We start from the raw sequence: 20,108 nt of genomic DNA, 5'->3' as shown, positions 1-20,108 counted from the left end.
AATCACCCTCACTCACACTCACCCTCACTCACAATCACCCTCACTCACACACACCCTCACTAGCACTCACACACTCACACACCCTCACTCGCGCACACCCTCATTCGCACACACCCTCACACACCCTCACTCACACTCACCCTCACTCACACTCACCCTCACTCACACTCACCCTCACTCACACTCACCCTCACTTGCACTCACCCTCACTCGCACTCACCCTCACTCGCACTCACCCTCACTCACACTCACCCTCACTCACACTCACCCTCACTCACACACACCCTCACTCGCACTCAACCTCACTCACACACACCCTCACTCGCACTCACCCTCACTCACACACTCACACATACAAACAGTCACACACACCCTCACTCGCACTCACCCTCACTCACACACACACCCTCACTTGCACACACCCTCACTCACACACGCACACCCTCACACACACCCTCACTCGCACACATCCTCACTCGCACTCACCCTCACTCACACTCACCCTCACTCACACACACCCTCACTCGCACTCACCCTCACTCACACACTCACACATACCCTCAGTCACACACACCCTCACTCGCACTCACCCTCACTCACACACACACACCCTCACTTGCACACACCCTCACTCACACACACCCTCACTCGCACACAACCTCACTCGCACTCACCCTCACTCACACACACCCTCACTAGCACTCACACTCACACACACTCACTCGCACACACCCTCACTCACACTCACCCTCACTCACACACACCCTCACTCACACTCACACACTCACACACACTCACTCACACTCACCCTCACTCACGCACACCCTCACTCACACTCACCCTCACTGACACACACCCTCACCCGCACTCACCCTCACTCACGCTCACCCTCACTCACACTCACCCTCACTCGCACTCACCCTCACTCGCACTCACCCTCACTCACACTCACCCTCACCCTCACTCGCACTCACCCTCACTCGCACTCACCCTCACTCACACACACCCTCACTAGCACTCACACACACACTCACTCACACACACCCTCACTCACACTCACCCTTACTCACACTCACCCTCACTCGCACTCACCCTCACTTGCACTCACCCTTGCACTCACCCTCACTCACACTCACACTCACACACACCCTCACTCGCACACCCTCACTTGCACTCAACCTCACTTGCACTCACCCTCACTCACACTCACCCTCACTCACACTCACCCTCACCCTCACTCACACACACCCTCACTCGCACTGACCGTCACTCACACACACCCTCACTCACACTCACCCTCACTCACACACTCACACATACCCTCAGTCACACACACCCTCACTCGCACTCGCCCTCACTCACACACACCCTCATTAGCACTCACACTCACACACTCACTCGCACTCACCCTCACTCACACTCACCCTCACTCACACACACCCTCACTCGCACTCACACACTCACACACTCACTCACACTCACCCTCACTCACGCACACCCTCACTCACACTCACCCTCACTGACACACACCCTCACAAGCACTCACACACCCTCACTCATGCACACCCTCACTCGCACACACCCTCACACACGCTCATTCACACTCACTCTCACTCACACTCACCCTCACTCACGCTCACCCTCACTTGCACTCACCCTCACTAGCACTCACCCTCACTAACACTCACCCTCACTCACACTCACCCTCACTCGCACTCACCCTCCCTCGCACTCACCCTCACTCACACTCATCCTCACCCTCACTCTCACTCACCCTCACTCGCACTCACCCTCACTCACACACACCCTCACTCGCACTCACACACACACACACTCACTCACACACCCTCACTCACACTCACCCTCACTCACACTCACCCTCACTCGCACTCACCCTCACTTGCACTCACCCTCGCACTCACCCTCACTCGCACTCACACTCACACACACCCTCACTCACACTCACCCTCACTTGCACTCACGCTCACTTGCACTCACCCTCACTCACACTCACCCTCACTCACTCACCCTCACTCACACACACCCTCACTCACACACACCCTCACTCGCACTCACTCTCACTCACACTCACACATACCCTCAGTCACACACACCCTCACTCGCACTCACCCTCACTCACACACACACCCTCACTTGCACACACCCTCACTCACACACACCCTCACTCGCACACAACCTCACTCGCACTCACCCTCACTCACACACACCCTCACTCGCAGTCACACACACACACACTCACTCACACACACCCTCACTCACACTCACCCCACTCATGCACACCCTCACTCGCACACACCCTCACACACCCTCATTCACACTCAATCTCACTCACACTCACCCTCACTCACGCTCACCCTCACTCGCACTCACCCTCACTAGCACTCACCCTCACTAACACTCACCCTCACTCACACTCACCCTCACTCGCACTCACCCTCCCTCGCACAAACCCTCACTCACACTCACCCTCACCCTCACTCTCACTCACCCTCACTTGCACTCACCCTCACTCACACACACCCTCATTCGCACTCACACACACACACACTCACTCACACACACCCTCACTCACAGTCACCCTCACTCACACTCACCCTCACTCGCACTCACCCTCACTTGCACTCACCCTCGCACTCACCCTCACTCGCACTCACACTCACACACACCCTCACTCACACTCACCCTCACTCACACACACCCTCACTCACACACACCCTCACTCGCACTCACACACACACACCCTCACTCACACACACCCTCACTCACACACACCCTCACTCACACACACCCTCACTCGCACTCACACACACTCACCCCCACTCACCCTCACTCATGCACACCCTCACTCACACTCACCCTCACTGACACAAAGCCTCACTCGCACTCACACACCCTACTCACACACACCCTCACTCACACACACCCTCAGTTGCACTCACACACCCTCACTCACACTCACCCTCACTCACACACACCCTCACTCACACACACCCTCACTCGCACTCACACACACTCACACCCTCACTCGCACACACCCTCACTCGCACACACCCTCATTCGCACACACCCTCACACACCCTCATTCACACTCACCCTCATTCACACTCACCCTCACTCAGACTCACCCTCACTCACAATCACCCTCACTCACACACACCCTCACTAGCACTCACACACTCACACACCCTCACTCGCGCACACCCTCACTCTCACACACCCTCACACACCCTCACTCACACTCACCCTCACTCACACTCACCCTCACTCACACTCACACTCACTCACACTCACCCTCACTAGCACTAACCCTCACTCACACTCACCCTCACTCACACTCACCCTCACTCACACACACCCTCACTCGCACTCACCCTCACTCACACACACCCTCACTCGCACTCACACACACTCACACACTCACACATACCCTCAGTCACACACACCCTCACTCGCACTCACCCTCACTCACACACACACCCTCACTTGCACACACCCTCACTCACACACCCTCACTCGCACACAACCTCACTCGCACTCACCCTCACTCACACACACCCTCACTCGCAGTCATACACACACACACTCACTCACACACACCCTCACTCACACTCACCCCACTCATGCACACCCTCACTCGCACACACCCTCACACACCCTCATTCACACTCACTCTCAATCACAATCACCCTCACTCACGCTCACCCTCACTCGCACTCACCCTCACTAACACACCCTCACTAACACTCACCCTCACTCACACTCACCCTCACTCGCACTCACCCTCCCTCGCACAAACCCTCACTCACACTCACCCTCACCCTCACCCTCACTCTCACTCACCCTCACTTGCACTCACCCTCACTCACACACACCCTCACTCGCACTCACACATACACACACTCACTCACACACACCCTCACTCACACACACCCTCACTCACAGTCACCCTCACTCACACTCACCCTCACTCGCACTCACCCTCACTCACACTCACCCTCACTCGCACTCACCCTCCCTCGCACAAACCCTCACTCACACTCACCCTCACCCTCACCCTCACTCTCACTCACCCTCACTTGCACTCACCCTCACTCACACACACCCTCACTCGCACTCACACATACACACACTCACTCACACACACCCTCACTCACAGTCACCCTCACTCACACTCACCCTCACTCGCACTCACCCTCACTTGCACTCACCCTCGCACTCACCCTCACTCGCACTCACACTCACACACACCCTCACTCACACTCACCCTCACTCACACACACCCTCACTCACACACACCCTCACTCGCACTCACACACACACACCCTCACTCACACACACCCTCACTCACACACACCCTCACTCACACACACCCTCACTCGCACTCACACACACTCACTCACACTCACCCTCACTCACGCACACCCTCACTCACACTCACCCTCACTGACACAAAGCCTCACTCGCACTCACACACCCTACTCACACACACCCTCACTCACACACACCCTCACTTGCACTCACACACACTCACTCACACTCACCCTCACTCACACACACCCTCACTCACACACACCCTCACTCGCACTCACACACACTCACACCCTCACTCGCACACACCCTCACTCGCACACACCCTCACTCGCACACACCCTCACACACCCTCATTCACACTCACCCTCATTCACACTCACCCTCACTCAGACTCACCCTCACTCACAATCACCCTCACTCACACACACCCTCACTAGCACTCACACACTCACACACCCTCACTCGCACATACCCTCACTCTCACACACCCTCACACACCCTCACTCACACTCACCCTCACTCACACTCACCCTCACTCACACTCACCCTCACTCACACTCACCCTCACTCGCACTAACCCTCACTCGCACTCACCCTCACTCGCACTCACCCTCACTCACACTCACCCTCACTCACACTCACCCTCACTCACACACACACTCACTCGCACTCAACCTCACTCACACACACCCTCACTCGCACTCACCCTCACTCACACACTCACACATACAAACAGTCACACACACCCTCACTCGCACTCACCCTCACTCACACACACACCCTCACTTGCACACACCCTCACTCACTCACACACTCACACACACTCACACTCACCCTCACTCACGCACACCCTCACTCACACTCACCCTCACTGACACACACCCTCACCCTCACTGACACACACCCTCACTCGTGCACACCCTCACTCGCACACACACTCACACACCCTCATTCACACTCACTCTCACTCACACTCACCCTCACTCACGCTCACCCTCACTCGCACTCACCCTCACTCACACTCACCCTCACTCACGCTCACCCTCACTCACACTCACCCTCACTTGCACTCACCCTCACTTGCACTCACCCTCACTTGCACTCACCCTCGCACTCAACCTCACTCGCACTCACATCACACACACCCTCACTCACACACACCCTCACTCCACACACACTCACTCACCCTCACATACGCACACCCTCACTCACACACACCTCACTCACACACACCCTCACCTTGCACTCACACACACTCACTCGCACTCACCCTCACTCACACACACCCTCACACACACCCTCACTCACACTCACATACACACACTCACTCACACTCACCCTCACTCACAATCACCCTCACTCACAATCACCCTCACTACATCTCACACACACACACCATCACTCACGCACACCTCCTCGCACACTCCCTCACACACCCTCTCATTCACACTCACCCTCACTCACACTCACCCTCACTCGCACTCACCCTCACTCGCACTCACCCTCACTCGCACTCACCCTCACTCACACTCACCCTCACTCACACTCACCCTCACTCGCACTCACTCTCAATCACACTCACCCTCACTCACACACACCCTCACTCGCACTCACACACTCACACACACTCACTTGCACTCACCCTCACTCACACACACCCTCACTCTCACTCACCCTCACTCACACACTCACACATACCCTCAGTCACACACACCCTCACTCGCACTCACCTTCACACACACACACCCTCACTCGCACACACCCTCACTCGCACACACCCTCACACACACACCCTCACTCGCACTCACCCTCACTCGCACTCACCCTCACTTGCACTCACCCTCACTCACACACCCTCACACTCTCACCCTCACTCACAGACACCCTCACTCACACACACCCTCACACACACACTCACTCGCACTCACACACTCACACACACTCACTCGCACTCACCCTCACTCACACACATCCTCACTCTCACTCACCCTCACTCACACTCACACACATCCTCACTCTCACTCACCCTTACTCACACACTCACACATACCCTCAGTCACACACACCCTCACTCGCACTCACCCTCACTCACACACACACACCCTCACTCGCACACACCCTCACTCGCACTCACCCTCACTCACACTCACCCTCACTCACACTCACCCTCACACACTCACCCTCACTCACAGACACCCTCACTCACACACACCCTCACACACACCCTCACTCGCACTCACACACATTCACTCGCAATCACCCTCACTCACACTCGTCCTCACTCACACTCACCCTCACACACACACCCTCACTCACGCACACCCTCACTCACACTCGCCCTCACTCACACTCACCCTCACTCACACACACCCTCACTCGCACTCACACACTCACACACACTCACTCACACTCACCCTCACTCACACTCACCCTCACTCACACACATCCTCACTCTCACTCACCCTCACTCACACACTCACACATACCCTTAGTCACACACACCCTCACTCACACTCACCCTCACTCACACACATCCTCACTCTCACTCACCCTCACTCACACACTCACACATACCCTCAGTCACACACACCCTTACTCGCACTCACACACTCACTCGCACTCACCCTCACTCACACTCTCCCTCACTCACACTCACCCTCACTCACACTCACCCTCACACACACCCTCACTCACACTCAGCCTCACTCACACACACCCTCACTCACACACACACTCACTCGCACTCACACGCACACCCTCACTCACACACACCCTCACTCGCACTCACACACTCACACACACTCACTCGCACTCACCCTCACACACACACCCTCACTCACACACACTCACTCACACACACCCTCACTCACACTCACCCTCACTCACACACACCCTCACTCGCACTCACACATACACACACCCTCACACACGCACACCCTCACTCGCACACACCCTTACTCGCACTCACCCTCTCTCGCACTCACCCTCACTCACACTCACCCTCACTCACACACCCTCACTCACACACTCACACATACCCTCAGTCACACACACCCTCACTCGCACTCACCCTCACTCACACACACACCCTCACTTGCACACACCCTCACTCACACACACCCTCCCTCGCACAAACCCTCACTCACACTCACCCTCACCCTCACCCTCACTCTCACTCACCCTCACTTGCACTCACCCTAGCACTCACCCTCACTCACACTCACACTCACACACACCCTCACTCACAAACCCTCACTTGCACTCACCCTCACTCACACTCACCCTCACTCACACTCACCCTCACGCTCACTCACACACACCCTCACTCGCACTGACCGTCACTCACACACACCCTCACTCACACTCACCCTCACTCACACACTCACACATAGCCTCAGTCACACACACCCTCACTCGCACTCGCCCTCACTCACACACACCCTCATTAGCACTCACACTCACACAATCACTCGCACTCACCCTCACTCACACTCACCCTCACTCACACACACCCTCACTCACACTCACCCTCACTGACACACCCTCACAAGCACTCACACACCCTCACTCATGCACACCCTCACTCGCACACACCCTCACACACCCTCACACACCCTCATTCACACTCACTCTCACTCACACTCACCCTCACTCACGCTCACCCTCACTTGCACTCACCCTCACTAGCACTCACCCTCACTAACACTCACCCTCACTCACACTCACCCTCACTCGCACTCACCCTCCCTCGCACTCACCCTCACTCACACTCACCCTCACTCGCACTCAGCCTCACTCGCACTCACCCTCACTCACACACACCCTCACTCGCAGTCACACACACACACACTCACTCACACACCCTCACTCACACTCACCCTCACTCACACTCACCCTCACTCGCACTCACCCTCACTTGCACTCACCCTCGCACTCACCCTCACTCGCACTCACACTCACACACACCCTCACTCACACTCACCCTCACTTGCACTCACCCTCACTTGCACTCACCCTCACTCACACTCACCCTCACTCACTCACCCTCACTCACACACACCCTCACTCACACACACCCTCACTCGCACTCACCCTCACTCACACACTCACACATACCCTCAGTCACACAGACCCTCACTCGCACTCACTCTCACTCACACACACACCCTCACTTGCACACACCCTCACTCACACACACCCTCACTCGCACACAACCTCACTCGCACTCACCCTCACTCACACACACCCTCACTCGCAGCCACACACACACACACTCACTCACACACACCCTCACTCACACTCACCCCACTCATGCACACCCTCACTCGCACACACCCTCACACACCCTCATTCACACTCACTCTCACTCACACTCACCCTCACTCACGCTCACCCTCACTCGCACTCACCCTCACTAGCACTCACCCTCACTAACACTCACCCTCAGTCACACTCACCCTCAGTCACACTCACCCTCACTCGCACTCACCCTCCCTCGCACAAACCCTCACTCACACTCACCCTCAGTCACACTCACCCTCACTCACACACACCCTCACTCGCACTCACACACACACACACACTCACTCACACACCCTCACTCACAGTCACCCTCACTCACACTCACCCTCACTCGCACTCACCCTCACTTGCACTCACCCTCGCACTCACCCTCACTCGCACTCACACACACCCTCACTCACACACACCCTCACTCGCACTCACACACACACACCCTCACTCACACACACCCTCACTCACACACACCCTCACTCACACACACCCTCACTCGCACTCACACACACTCACTCACACTCACCCTCACTCACGCACACCCTCACTCACACTCACCCTCACTGACACAAAGCCTCACTCGCACTCACACACCCTACTCACACACACCCTCACTCACACACACCCTCACTTGCACTCACACACACTCACTCACACTCACCCTCACTCACACACACCCTCACTCACACACACCCTCACTCGCACTCACACACACTCACACCCTCACTCGCACACACCCTCACTCGCACACACCCTCACTCGCACACACCCTCACACACCCTCATTCTCACTCACCCTCATTCACACTCACCCTCACACACTCACACATACCCTCAGTCACACACACCCTCACTCGCACTCGCCCTCACTCACACACACCCTCATTAGCACTCACACACTCACACACTCACTCGCACTCACCCTCACTCACACTCACCCTCACTCACACACACCCTCACTCGCACTCACACTCACACACACTCACTCACACTCACCCTCACTCACGCACACCCTCACTCACACTCACCCTCACTGACACACACCCTCACAAGCACTCACACACCCTCACTCATGCACACCCTCACTCGCACACACCCTCACACACGCTCATTCACATTCACTCTCACTCACACTCACCCTCACTCACGCTCACCCTCACTTGCACTCACCCTCACTACCACTCACCCTCACTAACACTCACCCTCACTCACACTCACCCTCACTCGCACTCACCCTCACTCGCACTCACCCTCCCTCGCACTCACACTCACTCGCACTCACCCTCACTCGCAGTCACACACACACACACTCACTCACACACCCTCACTCACACTCACCCTCACTCACACTCAGCCTCACTCGCACTCACCCTCACTTGCACTCACCCTCGCACTCACCCTCACTCGCACTCACACTCACACACACCCTCACTCACACTCACCCTCACTTGCACTCACCCTCACTCGCACTCACACTCACACACACCCTCACTCACACTCACCCTCACTTGCACTCACCCTCACTTGCACTCACCCTCACTCACACTCACCCTCACTCACTCACCCTCACTCACCCTCACCCTCACTCACACACACCCTCACTCGCACTCACCCTCACTCACACACACACCCTCACTTGCACACACCCTCACTCACACACACCCTCAATCGCACACAACCTCACTCGCACTCACCCTCACTCACACACACCCTCACTCGCAGTCACACACACACACTCACTCACACACAACCTCACTCACACTCACCCCACTCATGCACACCCTCACTCGCACACACCCTCACACACCCTCATTCACACTCAATCTCACTCACACTCACCCTCACTCACGCTCACCCTCACTCGCACTCACCCTCACTAGCACTCACCCTCACTAACACTCACCCTCACTCACACTCACCCTCACTCGCACTCACCCTCCCTCGCACAAACCCTCACTCACACTCACCCTCACCCTCACTCTCACTCACCCTCACTTGCACTCACCCTCACTCACACACACCCTCATTCGCACTCACACACACACACACTCACTCACACACACCCTCACTCACAGTCACCCTCACTCACACTCACCCTCACTCGCACTCACACTCACTTGCACTCACCCTCGCACTCACCCTCACTCGCACTCACACTCACACACACCCTCACTCACACTCACCCTCACTCACACACACCCTCACTCACACACACCCTCACTCGCACTCACACACACACACCCTCACTCACACACACCCTCACTCACACACACCCTCACTCACACACACCCTCACTCGCACTCACACACACTCACTCACACTCACCTCACTCACGCACACCCTCACTCACACTCACCCTCACTGACACAAAGCCTCACTCGCACTCACACACCCTACTCACACACACCCTCACTCACACACACCCTCACTCGCACTCACACTCACACACACTCACTCACACTCACCCTCACTCACGCACACCCTCACTCACACTCACCCTCACTGACACACACCCTCACAAGCACTCACACACCCTCACTCATGCACACCCTCACTCGCACACACCCTCACACACGCTCATTCACATTCACTCTCACTCACACTCACCCTCACTCACGCTCACCCTCACTTGCACTCACCCTCACTACCACTCACCCTCACTAACACTCACCCTCACTCACACTCACCCTCACTCGCACTCACCCTCACTCGCACTCACCCTCCCTCGCACTCACACTCACTCGCACTCACCCTCACTCGCAGTCACACACACACACACTCACTCACACACCCTCACTCACACTCACCCTCACTCACACTCAGCCTCACTCGCACTCACCCTCACTTGCACTCACCCTCGCACTCACCCTCACTCGCACTCACACTCACACACACCCTCACTCACACTCACCCTCACTTGCACTCACCCTCACTCGCACTCACACTCACACACACCCTCACTCACACTCACCCTCACTTGCACTCACCCTCACTTGCACTCACCCTCACTCACACTCACCCTCACTCACTCACCCTCACTCACCCTCACCCTCACTCACACACACCCTCACTCGCACTCAGCCTCACTCACACACTCACACATACCCTCAGTCACACACACCCTCACTCGCACTCACCCTCACTCACACACACACCCTCACTTGCACACACCCTCACTCACACACACCCTCAATCGCACACAACCTCACTCGCACTCACCCTCACTCACACACACCCTCACTCGCAGTCACACACACACACTCACTCACACACAACCTCACTCACACTCACCCCACTCATGCACACCCTCACTCGCACACACCCTCACACACCCTCATTCACACTCAATCTCACTCACACTCACCCTCACTCACGCTCACCCTCACTCGCACTCACCCTCACTAGCACTCACCCTCACTAACACTCACCCTCACTCACACTCACCCTCACTCGCACTCACCCTCCCTCGCACAAACCCTCACTCACACTCACCCTCACCCTCACTCTCACTCACCCTCACTTGCACTCACCCTCACTCACACACACCCTCATTCGCACTCACACACACACACACTCACTCACACACACCCTCACTCACAGTCACCCTCACTCACACTCACCCTCACTCGCACTCACACTCACTTGCACTCACCCTCGCACTCACCCTCACTCGCACTCACACTCACACACACCCTCACTCACACTCACCCTCACTCACACACACCCTCACTCACACACACCCTCACTCGCACTCACACACACACACCCTCACTCACACACACCCTCACTCACACACACCCTCACTCACACACACCCTCACTCGCACTCACACACACTCACTCACACTCACCCTCACTCACGCACACCCTCACTCACACTCACCCTCACTGACACAAAGCCTCACTCGCACTCACACACCCTACTCACACACACCCTCACTCACACACACCCTCACTTGCACTCACACACACTCACTCACACTCACCCTCACTCACACACACCCTCACTCACACACACCCTCACTCGCACTCACACACACTCACCCTCACTCGCACACACCCTCACTCGCACACACCCTCACTCGCACACACCCTCACACACCCTCATTCTCACTCACCCTCATTCACACTCACCCTCACTCACACTCACCCTCACTCACAATCACCCTCACTCACACACACCCTCACTAGAACTCACACACTCACACACCCTCACTCGCCCACACCCTCACTCGCACACACCCTCACACACCCTCACTCACACTCACCCTCATTCACACTCACTCTCACTCACACTCACCCTCACTCACGCTCACCCTCACTTGCACTCACCCTCACTAGCACTCACCCTCACTAACACTCACCCTCACTCACACTCACCCTCACTCGCACTCACCCTCCCTCGCACTCACACTCACTCACACTCACCATCACCCTCACTCGCACTCACCCTCACTTGCACTCACCCTCACTCACACACACCCTCACTCGCAGTCACACACACACACACTCACTCACACACCCTCACTCACACTCACCCTCACTCACACTCACCCTCACTCGCACTCACCCTCACTTGCACTCACCCTCGCACTCACCCTCACTCGCACTCACACTCACACACACCCTCACTCACACTCACCCTCACTTGCACTCACCCTCACTTGCACTCACCCTCACTCACACTCACCCTCACTCACTCACCCTCACTCACACACACCCTCACTCACACACACCCTCACTCGCACTCAGCCTCACTCACACACTCACACATACCCTCAGTCACACACACCCTCACTCGCACTCACCCTCACTCACACACACACCCTCACTTGCACACATCCTCACTCACACACACCCTCACTCGCACACAACCTCACTCGCACTCACCCTCACTCACACACACCCTCACTCGCAGTCACACACACACACACTCACTCACACACACCCTCACTCACACTCACCCCACTCATGCACACCCTCACTCGCACACACCCTCACACACCCTCATTCACACTCAATCTCACTCACACTCACCCTCACTCACGCTCACCCTCACTCGCACTCACCCTCACTAGCACTCACCCTCACTAACACTCACCCTCACTCACATTCACCCTCACTCGCACTCACCCTCCCTCGCACAAACCCTCACTCACACTCACCCTCACCCTCACTCTCACCCTCACTCTCACTCACCCTCACTTGCACTCACCCTCACTCACACACACCCTCACTCGCACTCACACACACACACACACTCACTCAAACACACCCTCACTCACAGTCACCCTCACTCACACTCACCCTCACTCGCACTCACCCTCACTTGCACTCACCCTCGCACTCACCCTCACTCGCACTCACACTCACACACACCCTCACTCACACACCCTCACTCACACACACCCTCACTCACACACACCCTCACTCGCACTCACACACACACACCCTCACTCACACACACCCTCACTCACACACACCCTCACTCACACACACCCTCACTCGCACTCACACACACTCACTCACACTCACCCTCACTCACGCACACCCTCACTCACACTCACCCTCACTGACACAAAGCCTCACTCGCACTCACACACCCTACTCACACACACCCTCACTCACACACACCCTCACTTGCACTCACATACACTCACTCACACTCACCCTCACTCACACACACCCTCACTCACACACACCCTCACTCGCACTCACACACACTCACACCCTCACTCGCACACACCCTCACTCGCACACACCCTCACTCGCACACACCCTCACACACCCTCATTCACACTCACCCTCATTCACACTCACCCTCACTCAGACTCACCCTCACTCACAATCACCCTCACTCACACACACCCTCACTAGCACTCACACACTCACACACCCTCACTCGCGCACACCCTCACTCTCACACACCCTCACACACCCTCACTCACACTCACCCTCACTCACACTCACCCTCACTCACACTCACCCTCACTTGCACTAACCCTCACTCACACTCACCCTCACTCACACTCACCCTCACTCACACACACCCTCACTCGCACTCACCCTCACTCACACACACCCTCACTCGCACTCACCCTCACTCACACACTCACACATACCCTCAGTCACACACACCCTCACTCGCACTCACCCTCACTCACACATACACCCTCACTTGCACACACCCTCACTCACACACCCTCACTCGCACACAACCTCACTCGCACTCACCCTCACTCACACACACCCTCACTCGCAGTCACACACACACACACTCACTCACACACACCCTCACTCACACTCACCCCACTCATGCACACCCTCACTCGCACACACCCTCACACACCCTCATTCACACACACTCTCAATCACAATCACCCTCACTCACGCTCACCCTCACTCGCACTCACCCTCACTAACACTCACCCTCACTCACACTCACCCTCACTCGCACTCACCCTCCCTCGCACAAACCCTCACTCACACTCACCCTCACCCTCACCCTCACTCTCACTCACCCTCACTTGCACTCACCCTTGCACTCACCCTCACTCACACTCACACTCACACACACCCTCACTCACAAACCCTCACTTGCACTCACCCTCACTCACACTCACCCTCACTCACACTCACCCTCACGCTCACTCACACACACCCTCACTCGCACTGACCGTCACTCACACACACCCTCACTCACACTCACCCTCACTCACACACTCACACATACCCTCAGTCACACACACCCTCACTCGCACTCGCCCTCACTCACACACACCCTCATTAGCACTCACACTCACACACTCACTCGCACTCACCCTCACTCACACTCACCCTCACTCACACACACCCTCACTCGCACTCACACACTCACACACACTCACACACTCACCCTCACTCACGCACACCCTCACTCACACTCACCCTCACTGACACACCCTCACAAGCACTCACACACCCTCACTCATGCACACCCTCACTCGCACACACCCTCACACACCCTCATTCACACTCACTCTCACTCACACTCACCCTCACTCACGCTCACCCTCACTTGCACTCACCCTCACTAGCACTCACCCTCACTAACACTCACCCTCACTCACACTCACCCTCACTTGCACTCACCCTCCCTCGCACTCACCCTCACTCACACTCACCCTCACCCTCACTCGCACTCAGCCTCACTTGCACTCACCCTCACTCACACACACCCTCACTCGCAGTCACACACACACACACTCACTCACACACCCTCACTCACACTCACCCTCACTCACACTCACCCTCACTCGCACTCACCCTCACTTGCACTCACCCTCGCACTCACCCTCACTTGCACTCACACTCACACACACCCTCACTCACACTCACCCTCACTTGCACTCACCCTCACTTGCACTCACCCTCACTCACACTCACCCTCACTCACTCTCCCTCACTCACACACACCCTCACTCACACACACCCTCACTCGCACTCACCCTCACTCACACAGTCACACATACCCTCAGTCACACACACCCTCACTCGCACTCACCCTCACTCACACACACACCCTCACTTGCACACACCCTCACTCACACACACCCTCACTCGCACACAACCTCACTCGCACTCACCCTCACTCACACCCACCCTCACTCGCAGTCACACACACACACACTCACTCACACACACCCTCACTCACACTCACCCCACTCATGCACACCCTCACTCGCACACACCCTCACACACCCTCACACACCCTCATTCACACTCACTCTCACTCACACTCACCCTCACTCACGCTCACCCTCACTCGCACTCACCCTCACTAGCACTCACCCTCACTAACACTCACCCTCAGTCACACTCACCCTCACTCGCACTCACCCTCCCTTGCACAAACCCTCACTCACACTCACCCTCACCCTCACTCTCACTCACCCTCACTCACACACACCCTCACTCGCACTCACACACACACACACTCACTCACACACCCTCACTCACAGTCACCCTCACTCACACTCACCCTCACTCGCACTCACCCTCACTTGCACTCACCCTCGCACTCACCCTCACTCGCACTCACACACACCCTCACTCACACACACCCTCACTCGCACTCACACACACACACCCTCACTCACACACACCCTCACTCACACACACCCTCACTCACACACACCCTCACTCGCACTCACACACACTCACTCACACTCACCCTCACTCACGCACACCCTCACTCACACTCACCCTCACTGACACAAAGCCTCACTCGCACTCACACACCCTACTCACACACACCCTCACTCACACACACCCTCACTTGCACTCACACACACTCACTCACACTCACCCTCACTCACACACACCCTCATTCACACACACCCTCACTCGCACTCACACACACTCACACCCTCACTCGCACACACCCTCACTCGCACACACCCTCACTCGCACACACCCTCACACACCCTCATTCTCACTCACCCTCATTCACACTCACCCTCACTCACACACTCACACATACCCTCAGTCACACACACCCTCACTCGCACTCGCCCTCACTCACACACACCCTCATTAGCACTCACACACTCACACACTCACTCGAACTCACCCTCACTCACACTCACCCTCACTCACACACACCCTCACTCGCACTCACACACTCACACACACTCACTCACACTCACCCTCACTCACGCACACCCTCACTCACACTCACCCTCACTGACACACACCCTCACAAGCACTCACACACCCTCACTCATGCACACCCTCACTCGCACACACCCTCACACACGCTCATTCACACTCACTCTCACTCACACTCACCCTCACTCACGCTCACCCTCACTTGCACTCACCCTCACTAGCACTCACCCTCACTATCACTCACCCTCACTCACACTCACCCTCATTCGCACTCACCCTCCCTCGCACTCACACTCACTCACACTCACCATCACCCTCACTCGCACTCACCCTCACTCGCACTCACCCTCACTCACACACACCCTCACTCGCAGTCACACACACACACACTCACTCACACACCCTCACTCACACTCACCCTCACTCACACTCACCCTCACTCGCACTCACCCTCACTTGCACTCACCCTCGCACTCACCCTCACTCGCACTCACACTCACACACACCCTCACTCACACTCACCCTCACTTGCACTCACCCTCACTCGCACACACCCTCACTCGCACACACCCTCACTCGCACACACCCTCACACACCCTCATTCTCACTCACCCTCATTCACACTCACCCTCACTCACACACTCACACATACCCTCAGTCACACACACCCTCACTCACACTCACCCTCACTCACTCACCCTCACTCACACACACCCTCACTCACACACACCCTCACTCGCACTCAGCCTCACTCACACACTCACACATACCCTCAGTCACACACACCCTCACTCGCACTCACCCTCACTCACACACACACCCTCACTTGCACACACCCTCACTCACACACACCCTCACTCGCACACAACCTCACTCGCACTCACCCTCACTCACACACACCCTCACTCGCAGTCACACACACACACACTCACTCACACACACCCTCACTCACACTCACCCCACTCATGCACACCCTCACTCGCACACACCCTCACACACCCTCATTCACACTCAATCTCACTCACACTCACCCTCACTCACGCTCACCCTCACTCGCACTCACCCTCACTAGCACTCACCCTCACTAACACTCACCCTCACTCACACTCACCCTCACTCGCACTCACCCTCCCTCGCACAAACCCTCACTCACACTCACCCTCACCCTCACTCTCACTCACCCTCACTTGCACTCACCCTCACTCACACACACCCTCATTCGCACTCACACACACACACACTCACTCACACACACCCTCACTCACAGTCACCCTCACACACACTCACACCCTCACTCGCACACACCCTCACTCGCACACACCCTCATTCGCACACACCCTCACACACCCTCATTCACACTCACCCTCATTCACACTCACCCTCACTCAGACTCACCCTCACTCACAATCACCCTCACTCACACACACCCTCACTAGCACTCACACACTCACACACCCTCACTCGCGCACACCCTCACTCTCACACACCCTCACTCTCACACACCCTCACACACCCTCACTCACACTCACCCTCACTCACACTCACCCTCACTCACACTCACACTCACTCACACTCACCCTCACTCGCACTCACACACACTCACACCCTCACTCGCACACACCCTCACTCGCACACACCCTCATTCGCACACACCCTCACTCACACACACCCTCACTCGCACTCACACACACTCACACACTCACACATACCCTCAGTCACACACACCCTCACTCGCACTCACCCTCACTCACACACACACCCTCACTTGCACACACCCTCACTCACACACCCTCACTCGCACACAACCTCACTCGCACTCACCCTCACTCACACACACCCTCACTCGCAGTCATACACACACACACTCACTCACACACACCCTCACTCACACTCACCCCACTCATGCACACCCTCACTCGCACACACCCTCACACACCCTCATTCACACTCACTCTCAATCACAATCACCCTCACTCACGCTCACCCTCACTCGCACTCACCCTCACTAACACACCCTCACTAACACTCACCCTCACTCACACTCACCCTCACTCACACACATCCTCACTGACACACACCCTCACTCACACTCACCCTCACCCTCACCCTCACTCGCACTCACCCTCACTCGCACTCACCCTCACTCACACACACCCTCACTCGCACTCACACACACACACACTGACTCACACACACCCTCACTCACAGTCACCCTCACTCACAGTCACCCTCACTCACACACCCTCACTCGCACTCACCCTCACTTGCACTCACCCTCGCACTCACCCTCCCTCGCACAAACCCTCACTCACACTCACCCTCACCCTCACCCTCACTCTCACTCACCCTCACTTGCACTCACCCTCACTCACACACACCCTCACTCGCACTCACACACACACACACTCACTCACACACACCCTCACTCACAGTCACCCTCACTCACACACCCTCACTCGCACTCACCCTCACTTGCACTCACCCTCGCACTCACCCTCACTTGCACTCACACTCACACACACCCTCACTCACACTCACCCTCACTCACACACACCCTCACTCACACACACCCTCACTCGCACTCACACACACACACCCTCACTCACACACACCCTCACTCACACACACCCTCACTCACACACACCCTCACTCGCACTCACACACACTCACTCACACTCACCCTCACTCACGCACACCCTCACTCACACTCACCCTCACTGACACAAAGCCTCACTCGCACTCACACACCCTACTCACACACACCCTCACTCACACACACCCTCACTTGCACTCACACACACTCACTCACACTCACCCTCACTCACACACACCCTCA

This window comes from Carcharodon carcharias, chromosome 15 (genome assembly GCF_017639515.1).
Source record: "Carcharodon carcharias isolate sCarCar2 chromosome 15, sCarCar2.pri, whole genome shotgun sequence".
In the NCBI taxonomy this organism is placed as follows: Eukaryota; Metazoa; Chordata; class Chondrichthyes; order Lamniformes; family Lamnidae; genus Carcharodon; species Carcharodon carcharias.
This window is presented reverse-complemented; position numbering follows the sequence as displayed.